The sequence below is a fragment of the Suricata suricatta genome, chromosome 1 (assembly GCF_006229205.1).
Source record: "Suricata suricatta isolate VVHF042 chromosome 1, meerkat_22Aug2017_6uvM2_HiC, whole genome shotgun sequence".
Classification (NCBI taxonomy): Eukaryota; Metazoa; Chordata; class Mammalia; order Carnivora; family Herpestidae; genus Suricata; species Suricata suricatta.
The window spans coordinates 87,614,328-87,622,761 of record NC_043700.1 but is presented as its reverse complement, the minus strand read 5'-3'; the positions used below and the strand labels follow the sequence as shown (position 1 = coordinate 87,622,761).

The window sequence follows — 8,434 nt, the reverse complement described above, 5'->3', positions numbered from 1 at the left end:
ATAAGTAAATGTTCAATTTAATATATTATAATTATGCTAAGATTCTTAATATTGCCCATTTAGTTAATTTTGTGTGGATAAAATATACATCTCTTAAGTATACATGGAGAAATAATCAGATACATAGAAACATGTACATGTAACAATTATCCTGTGAAACATATACCTTATCATTCTGTTTTAATTTTCTATTCTAATTATTTTCAATATTCACAAACTGTAGTCTCATGCAATTCATAATATTGACCTTCTACTGTCTTTATTTTCCCATATCTTTCCAACTTTTCACTATTACTTATAAATCGTATATGAATCTTGCAGAGCTGAGATAATGTCACTTACTCAGATATGTCTTCCCAAATCTCTTCCAGGTACATGATTTTGTAAAACCCTCCACATCTATATGTATCCCAACACAAATATATTTAGGTGTTTAATATTATCTTCTCTATTATATTTCAAACTTTATTAAGACAAAAGCATTAATTAATACAGGATCAGATTCAGCACGTGCATTGCACATTATAGCTGCTCAAAAACTGTACTGCATAATGGAACACATGCATAATTTTTTATAATATATTCTTTAAATCTTTAGCATCTTAAAATATTTATCTGTACTACTCTTCACAAACTTCTTTGTCCTTTCACATTCTCCCAGACCAATAGCTAAGTCTTTTTTTAGTTGAGGTTAAATTTACATAGCATACATTTAACCACTTTAAATGTAGAGTTAAGTGGCTTTAGTACATTCACAATGTTGTGCACCCGCTGCATATTTCATCCCCCCAAAAACACATCATTCTCATTAAGCAGTGACTTATTTCTCACTACCTCCTCTAAGCTCCAATCTGCTTTCAGTCTCCATGTGCTTAACTCTTTTGAATATTCCACATAAATGGATTAATGAATATATTCATTCATACATATATATATATTTACTTAGCTTAATGTTTACAAAGACCATCCATGTTACCATCTATATCAGTACTTCATTCCTTTTTACAGTTGAATAATATTCTATTGCATGTATGTGCCACATTTTATTCATCCATTCATTCATTGATAGGCATTTGGGTTGTGCTTCCACCTTTTGGATATTGAGAAAAGTGTTTCTATGAAAATTTGTGCACACATATTTGTTTGAATACCTGTAAGTATATACTTCTGAGTGGAATCATTCAGCCACATGGTAATTCTATGTTTAGCTTTTGAAGAACTATCAAACTATTTTTCCACAGTGACTATATCATTTTATATTTCTACCAGCAATGTGCAAATATTTCCATTTCTACATGTCTCCTCTAACACATGTCATTTGCTCTTTTCTTTTATGATATGGGTTGTCTTTCAATTTCTAGATATGTCCTTTGGTATGCAAAATTTTTTAATGTTGATAAAGTTTATCTAATTTTTAAAAACAATTCTACTATTTTATTTATTTGAGAGAGAGAGAGAGAGTGAGAGAGCTATACGCATAGAGCCCTACGCAGGTCTCAAACTTGTGAACCTCAAGATCAGGACCTGAGCCAAAATGGGATGCTTAACCAACTGTGCCACCCAGATGCCCTTCGGATTTTTTAGAACTCTGTACTTATACTTTTAGTGTTGTATCTAATAATCTATTGCAAAACCCAAAGTCATGATGATCACTTCTGTGTACAGTAGTCACTCCTTATCTGTGAACACCAGTGGATGCTCGAAACCACAGGCAATACCTAACCTTACACAAATACCTACGATTAAGTTTCATTCCCAAATGAGTCACATTGAAAGTGTAACATAAATAACTATTAAAAAAAGAACAATTATAATAGTATACTAAAATATAAGTGACCCAAATGTCGTCTTTCTCTCTCAAAATATTTTATTGTACTATACTCACCCTTCTTGTGATGATGAGAGATGATAAAATACTTATGTGATGAGATAAAGTGAGGTCAATGCGTAGGCATTGTGACATAGTATTAGGCTACTATAGACCTTCTGATGACACATCAGAAGGGTCATTTGTTTTTGCACCATGGTTGGTTTTTCATAGGAACTGAAAAAGAGGAAGGTGACATATTTATTTGTTAAGCTCATATTTTCTTATCTTTGTCCCAAGGATAATTTGAAGGTAGCGATACCAGAAGGCTATAAACACCAACTAAAATTTCTGGATATAATATTGGAAAATGTACTTTTATTGAAATTGTCAGTGAAATGGACACATAGGGAAAAGCATATGCACATAACCATGAACTTCTGTGCCAAGAATGCTTTAAAGAACACCACTATTTGTGTAATACTAAATATATATTCCGTAAAGTGATTCTTTGCAAACATTTTCAAACTAAGTGCTTTAGCAGGTGGACATGTAAGGAGGGATTTACCATCATACAACACATTAAAGGACATCATTTATCAATCAGTTGTTTTACAAGACCATTCTAAGTTGACTTGATTTTCCGTAACATTATTTCCTTAAAATCATCTTAATGTGAGATTATTTTTCCAAATCCTATTTAGCTAACTTTGCTTACCTGTTTTACCAATTTATTCCATTATAAGTAAAGACACTTCTGATTAGGCTAACAGCAGTCTCTGACTTTTCTGACTTTGATAAATGAGTGCATTAGATATACCCCAAACCTAATGAAATTCCACACCTCAGTTTAGATGACATCAGATGTGCCACAGATTGTTTATTTTCCTGAACATAATTACTAAGAGGAAAAAAAAATCCCTCATATACCATTACAGTGCTAAATAATGCATATCTTCATTGATTTTTAATAGATAACTTACTTAAAACAACACCGTGGAAGCTTATCTTTTTTGATGCAACAGATGTTAAGTTTACACAAAACAGAAATAAACCCATGATTCTGTACATGGAATACCCATATAATTTTAAGGGTAAGACTTCCCCGTAGCAGATGGTATTCCACACAGTCTTATAAAGTAGGGGAAAAAATGTTTGCCTTGACACTGTAAATTAACAGATTGGTTACAGCTCTGCACATATGGATTAATACACTTTAAGTCTGTTTGTTATAGAGGTAGAATATTCCCACACAGGGCTACATTAGAATTATTAGGCATATCTTAATAATCCTTAAATTGAAAAGTCAAAATAAATTCACATGCCTTGCTAATCATGCATTTATATCCTTAGGTTTGTATCACTGGATTTAATTAACAATAACCTGACCTTTTCTAGAGAGAAATTTATCATTTGGCAATATGCCAATTTTGTATCTGTTTCTGAAAAGAACATATATGGTGTCACATTGTTCAGTTCTTTTATCACAATTTAGAAAAACTATACAAAAATGTCTTTGACCACAGAACTACATTGAAGTGGTAAGTCAACTATGCAAACAGTTTTAGAACAATTTTACAAAAAGCCCTCTGCCTGAAGCCAATGTCCCTTTCTATTATACTACACAACTCATTTTTCCATTAGAAAAGAATTTGCTTTTAATAATAAGAGTAAGCATAAAATTGTATTTCTACTGCACTGCCACCATTAAAGAGGTTTAGTCTGTTATTTTTCAATAGTCTTTTGTATTTCCTTAGATTATCAAAGCTGTATTATAAAAACATGCATTCCAAGAGAAAAAAATTTAGGCCATTAGCTAAAGTTTTATATCCCCTGAAAGAAAGTCTTCTTTTCCTAAATTGCAATAGTAAGAGTTTTATTATTGCTATAAAGTTTTGCTTTTGTATAACACTTTTTTTATTGAGCTTAAACCTCAGCATAGTAGGGATGAGTCCATCTAACGTACTCGCAAACAATGGCTTTTTCCTATATTTACTTGCAATAACTATGGTACAATGCATTTAATACTTTCTTTTCAGTCTTACTTCCCTTAAAGAAAACTTGAAACCACTCAGATGTATTATCTCTCTTGTATCTTTAATTACTTGAGATTATCTTACAAAGTGATTGCACTATGAAGATCACTGTATATATTACAAACTGTGTTCTGAATTGCCACATTAGGTTCATTTTGTGTTATGAACATTCACACTTTTACTCAGAATAGCGGTATATATTCAGCTAGAAGCTTTGACCCCAGGTGACAAGACAAATGAGGTGGAGTGGAAGGTACAAATGAGGTACAGGAAGGATCTGACAAAGCTATAGAATTCACACACAATTGGGGCAGCCAACCAAATGGGTATAATAGATCTGGACTTGATTTGCTTTGGGGTTTAACTGATACATTGAGAAAGCATTACCCAGAGGACATAGAAGTACAACTTAGTTTATCTCTTATCTCCCTTTTCTATTGAGTCAATGGAATGGTTTCCTCTGCCCAGGGTGAAATATGCAACAAGTATATGACTTCTCTAATTACTCTTAGTCAATAAATGGTCCCAAACAAAGGCTTAGTTGTCTGGCTGGTTATTCCAGGTAGATGGTTTAAATTTGCCAAATACACCTTCTAAGAGCACAGGGTCTGAAAAGAGGGAAAGGGGGACAAAGAAATTTTATGTTTAATTACTAATCAAAGCAGATAACCAGTATCCCTCTTCTATCTTCCTGATTTGAGGTATTGGTTAGCCACAAGTCCACCAACTCTCCAGTGCAGATAGATGTCATATACTTGCAGAAAAACACAGTATGACTAATGGTCAGTTCAAGGGGTCTTTACAACATGGCAAGGACTCTTAAGAATTTTCTGTGTAAGCCCTCTCTCCATTTAGTGTCTCAACACTTTTGTAGTTTGGATCCTTCTCAATGGTGCCTAGGCTCAGGGTACAAGCATTGTGAAATCAATTCTATCACCTATTTTGAAATTAAAGTTCTGTTTTATACCATCTCTTTATGCCATTTTAATACAAAAGGTATTAATCAAGTGAGCCTTTGTGCAATTTCCACAATCTAATTCTATTTTTCCTTTCTACTAATTACTAGTCAATCATGCAATTCAGAATCCCATATTCATCATTAGGTCCTAAATATATATTACTCATCATAGGGTGACTTTTCTCACAATGTTTTAGGTCTAGAATGTTCTTCTCTTTTCTCTTTACCACCAAAAGTGTCATAAGCTTTCATAGACAATATGGCATAGATCATCTAAACAAATGGGGCTTGGTATTGGGTGGAGAGATGACAGCTAAGTGAAATTTAATTCTAAGTAAAAATACCCAGTTTAATATATTTTATATTTTTAGAAATAAAATTATTTTATTTGTATTACTATATGTGCTGCCTATTTCACCAATGAATTTAAAAGATTTGCTAGTTGGATAGGAAACTATAGAGTTTAGATTAGTTAACTAACCAACGGACCTTTTATTCACCTGAGCTTACTGATAGATCTTTTAAAAAAGTGATATGATATGGACAATTTTCACTATTTAAAATTTGTATTTCATACATGCTGGCCAGTTAGTTCACCTGGTTCAAATATGGTGCTAGTAAAACTTGTATTTTATAAATATTATATAAAGCTTAGAAACATGAAAGCAGAATGAAAAGAGAGTTTAGAAGTGTTACAGCTCTTTTAGAATTTGTCTAGCAGGTTTTCTGGTCCTCATTGGAAGACAATGCCCTACCCCCGCAAAATAAAGAAAAAAAAGAAAAGAGTTTAGATATCTATTACTACTAGAGTAATATAAAAAATAAAAATTATTTGCAGCACTGATAGAAAAATAAAAAAGTCTATTCAGGAAAGCATAGACATTTACCATTAGCAAACTCATTAATTCACATATTTACTATCCATATTGAATTAATATTAAAAATCACTAGTATAAGGGCAGCTGGGTGGCTCAGACGGTTAAGTGTCCGACTTTGGCTCAGGTCATGATCTTTTAGTACATGAATTCTAGGCCCACAAGAGGCTCTGTGCTGACAGCTCAGACCCTGGAGTCTGCTTCCAATTCTGTGTTTTCCTCTCCTTCTACCCCTCCCCTGCTCATGCTCGGTCTCTCTCTCTCTCAAAAATAAATAAAGATTAAAAAAAATTTTAAATCACTAACATATACTACAAAATAATGCAATAAATATTAATTAATACTGAGCACTTTTCAATATTATGGGTACATTTCTAAATTCTTTACAGGTGTCATTAACCTTCATGACTACATCATGTCACAGTTATTCTGATATTATATGTAATTATTTACTAATATAATAGTTAGAAAAGTATGCTTAAAAGTATGTCTAGAGACATTAAATAAATTTTCCAATCTGATATAGTTAACTAGCAGCAGATTCAATTATTAAACAGAAGTCCATCTAATTTAAAAATCTCTGCAACAACCTTAATAGGCACCTCACAGAACAAGCCACAGAGATAGCAAATGAAAAGATTCTTCACATTCTGTGTTATGAAAGCAACCATGAGATACCACTACACACCTATTAGAATGGAAGATTCTGAAATACCAAATGCTAGTGAGGACATGGAACAAAAGAAACTCATTCATTGCTGGTGGAAGTGCCACTCTGGAAGGCAGTTCTATTGTTACCAGATAATCCAGCAATGGATATTACTTGGTATGTACTCAAAGGACCTGAAACTTCTCTCTGCACAAAACTTACACATGGATGTTTATAGCAACTTTATTCACATGCCAACATTTGGAAGCAATTCCGATGTCCTTCAGTAGGTGAATGGATAAATAAGCTGTGGTACAGTCAGACACTGTACACTAACACAGATGAGTTATCGAGCCATGAAAAACCATGAGAGAGTATTTAAATGCACATTAATAAGCAAAAGAAGATAATCTGAAAAGGCTACAGGTTGTGCAATTCCAACTACATGAAATTCTGGAAAAGGCAAAACTATGGAGATCATAAAAAGATTGGTGGTTTCCACTCAAAGTTGGGTATGGGGAAGAGAAATGAATGGGTGGAACACAGACAAATCCTAGGACAATGAATATACTCTACATGATACTATCATGATGAGTATATCTCATTATACATTTCTCAAACCTTGTAGAATTTAAAACACCAAGAGTGACCCATAATGTGAGCTATTGGCTTCAGGTAACTATTATATGTTAATGTAGGTTTGTCAATCATAACAAATGTGTCCATGACAGAAATGTTGATCCTGGAGAAGTCTTTGTGTTGGTGCAGCATGGCTTGTCTGGTACACCTCTCGACCTGCCATTCAATTCTGTTCTGAACCTATAATTGTTAAATTCAAATTATATAACGGCTTTCATTTTTTGACAATTATTGTCTATAAATTTTACTTGAAACACCATCAAAGAAAAGGGATGTCGGTAATCATGAGAACTTTGGCGGGATAGCTTTTGAGTGGAATTATCAACATGTAAGCAATAGAAAGGCTAGCCTCCGGTCTTCTCTGAAAAGTGATTTCTCTACCTTTCTCCATTCAACACCACAAAAGTTTATATTTGAAAGACAAAAAGTACAAAAGTCTATTTTTTTCGTCATGTGTAATTTTCATAAAAAGTAAAAAATAAACAGTCCGTAGCCAAGTGTAAATGTTTTCCAGATATGCCTATATGTTATTCCATTTTGCAGAAAATTTACATAATATCCTTGCTCCTTTAAAGGACTTTAAGGTATAAAAACAGGGACACCTGGGTGGCTCCATCAGTTAAGCAACTGACTCTTGATTTTAGCTCAGATCATGATCCCACACAGGAGTTCAAGCCCTGCATGGGGCTCGGCCCTGACAGAGTGCTTCACAGAGAGTCTGCTTGGGATTCTCTCTTTCCATTTCTTGGCCCTTCCCCCACTAGCTGGTGTGCTCGCTCTTGCTCGCTCTCTCTCTCTCTCTCTCTCTCTCTCTCCCTCCCCAAAACAAATAATTAAGCATTTAAAAAGGTATAACCACAAATATCAGATGCTTTGTATCAGGATAGATACATGAGATGCCTATATAATATTCCGATTTTTTTCAAAGAAAATTAGATTATGTGGGAAAAATCAAATGGGATACATAATGGTTCTGTCTTTCTCATCCAAATACAGGTTCATAAAGGTCTATAACAGGAATGAAGGTCTAGAAACAGGAATTCACCTCAGCATCTAGTTTACAGTTACATAATATCAGCCCAAGTTAATTTCATTTATTTTATTTGCCTATTGTAACACCCACAGACATTTCTGTAAATCATGTGGAATCAGGTAAAAGATTAAATGGCATCAATTCATTTAATGTGGAATCACTCAGACCCCAAGATACAATTTACCAGAAGAGAAGGTGCATATATAATATTTCTAAGGTATTTGAATAAATTTTGCCTTAATAAATTAGAAAATGATAAGGCAGGCTCAGTTTCTATCAAATAGAAAAATAAAATATCAGTAATTGAGTTTTTTATCATATTCATTTTTCTGGTGATAAACTTTAACTCAGACTATCCAGACTGATTATGGGAAGCAGAAAAATAGAGAGTAAAAATTGAAACTTGGTGAGGGCACACATTCCAAAGAATCCACACA

At 33.3% G+C, this 8,434-nt stretch overlaps 1 non-coding gene across 1 annotated transcript; it reads left to right on the top strand.

Moving 5' to 3' along the window:
* The first annotated feature begins 5,488 nt into the window (after positions 1 to 5,488).
* Positions 5,489 to 5,555, top strand: LOC115303674. The gene has a single exon (XR_003914183.1). It is a non-coding gene; the product is annotated as a U7 small nuclear RNA (small nuclear RNA).
* The last annotated feature ends 2,879 nt before the right edge of the window (positions 5,556 to 8,434 follow it).